Source organism: Myotis myotis, unplaced genomic scaffold, assembly GCF_014108235.1.
Source record: "Myotis myotis isolate mMyoMyo1 unplaced genomic scaffold, mMyoMyo1.p scaffold_m19_p_2, whole genome shotgun sequence".
Taxonomy (NCBI): Eukaryota; Metazoa; Chordata; class Mammalia; order Chiroptera; family Vespertilionidae; genus Myotis; species Myotis myotis.
This window is the reverse complement of record NW_023416324.1, coordinates 108,620,203-108,622,631: the sequence shown is the minus strand read 5'-3', so window position 1 is coordinate 108,622,631 and position 2,429 is coordinate 108,620,203. Positions and strand designations below refer to the sequence as shown.

General features: G+C 52.4%; 1 pseudogene; it reads right to left on the bottom strand.

Annotated features, from left to right (window-relative positions):
* Positions 1-672: 672 nt before the first annotated feature.
* On the bottom strand, positions 673-1,939 carry LOC118675073 (annotated as a pseudogene).
* Between the last annotated feature and the right edge of the window lie 490 nt (positions 1,940-2,429).

Here is a 2,429-nt window from a genome sequence, read left to right as displayed (position 1 = left end):
GGCGGCAGGGTGCCTCCACTCCAGTGCCCCCTGATTCTCAGCAACAGGACCTGGTCGATAGGACCTGATCTCAGGATGATGACCACAGCTGCAAAACATAGATCTGTTTCAAGAAAAGTTGGAAATGCAGACTTTAGTATGAGCCCCTATTCCAAAAGGTGGAAGTTTATTCAAATTGTGGCAAAGACACCGTCAAGAGTAATATAAGTGGGTAAAGTCAGGGCCAAACCGGGCCATTTCCTCATCTAATCTCTCTGAGGCGCGTGGACAGAACCAAGTCTCAGCTCTTCGCAGGACACTTCCGGGGTTTTTTAAGCCTAAAGGACATTAGTCTGTCTCCATTCTTGTGCTTTGGGATTTTTTCATCCCAAAGATAAAAGGATACGTACATTGGGGCAATCCTCTTGAGATACAATATTCCAGTTGCACCCATGTGATGAGGACAGCACCCCTTAGAGGAAGAGAGCCGACAGATGGGGAGCAGGGAATTCTGAAAACCAAAGTAATGACAGAGATGCTAAGCCTTTCCTTCAAGTTTCAGACACCCCTCTTCAGGTGGCCTGCAGGCTGGGCATCTGTGGGACCTTTACCACTTGATGTCCTGGCAGGCTGCCCTGGGCCCTGCTAGATGGTGTGCAGGACCACCTGGGCCCAGGGGGAGTCTAGTCTCCCTCACTCCAGCCACTCCTGGTACAACTCCTGCACATGGGCGCTGGTCTTGGGGGGTCACACCGGGATGGCAGCATAGATGCCTTCCATCTGCCACAGCAGAGCTCTGTCTGCACACCCATCATCTGCCTGGGCCTCACCCCTGTTGCTGAGGCATGCCTGGTGCAGGCCAGGACCTCCACAAAGTGACAGGGGAACTTGCCCCTCTATAGTTTCAGGATAACTTTTGGATCTTCCGAAAGCCATAAGCAACCTCAAAGCTTAGCAGAAACTCTCTGTCCCTTTCAAGGGTGACCTCCTGGTCTTTGTTCTTCAAGGTGCGGTAGGTGAGCACTCCCACATCCTCGTTGAACAGCTCTTTGGCCATGTGCCTGAAGATGTGTACCAGGTACCCCTCAGAGCTGGAACCCTCGTGGAGCCTCACCTCCTTCTCCTTCATGTCTCCAAACAGAATGTCCACAGCGGTGTCATTCGAGGTAAGGTCACTTTGCTCCATTATCTGAACAATTTCACCTGAGATTAACATGCAGTCAGTGCCTTGGGAACTATGTAAACTGTGGGGACATCTTCTCAAAGGGCCTCCAGTTTCTTGTCATAACAGGGCCACAATGACATGAAAAATCTTGTCTGGGGACAGGTTCTGCCATCTGGTGAAGTAATCCTTCACCAGAGAGCCCATGATCTGCTGGGGAGACTGGGCCATTCAGAGGTGGGGGTGATGGGGTGACCCAGCACATGCTCTGCATATCGGTCCCAATTGGAGCTGGCAGAGGCCAGCATGGGTAACCAGGGCTTTTCCTCACGGTGCTGGCAGTACTGACACACAAATTCCTTCTGACTCTCCAGGATGCTGAAGCCCGCAGCTATCTTCATGTCAAAGACAGTGCACCCCAAGGCTTTTGAGGAAGCCGCAGAGCCTCTGGATGCATCAGTGACACTGAGGCTGAATTTAGCAGCAAAATAAGGCAGAGACTAAGGACACATGGACACTGCTAGTGCTTTGTGCTGTGAGGTAACACATTTCTTAATAAGGTTCAGAACATGGAAAAAGTCCTTGGTGTTCTGTTGAGAAACTTGGACTCCTTCCTCTGTGGTCACACAACTGTCACACGCCAGGCAGTCACTCACTTGGCATTGGCCAACTTATGGAATTCTTTCTTCTCTCCGTTCTCCTGAGCCGGACTCCAGAAACATTGACTGCGGCATTCTCTTGGTCATTGATTTTTGTTTTTTTACTACATTCCTTCTGTTTGCAGTAATCACACTTCATCTGGAGTGGGACGGGCGGGGGCTGGTTCAAGTGACCTGGAGGAAGCACAGGGAGAGAAGTCAGTCACTGCTAGTCGCCCCTGGCACTGCTGGCGGTATCCTTTCTTCCTTGTGGAGCATCTAGGCAGGGGAAGTGGCCACAGTGCCCGAGGCTGAGTTCCAGGTGGCCGGCAGTACTATGGGATTGTGCCAGCAGCACTGGTCCATTGCTGCCTGGCCTGTCCTCTTCAGATTCAACCTGGAGGACTACTAAGGGAGCCAGTCCAAGGTAGGTGAAGCGGCCTCAGTGCCTGAGGCCGAGTTCCAGATGGCCAGCAGCACTGGCGGGATCATGCTGGAGACACTGGTCCATTGGTGCCTGGCCTGTCTTCTGGAGATCGAAACTACAGGACTACTAAGAAGCCAGTCCCCAGTTCCACCCCACCTCCACCACTGATTGACTGGAGTCTGAGGGCCAGGAGGAGGGACCAAGAGGCCTACCTTCCAGCTGC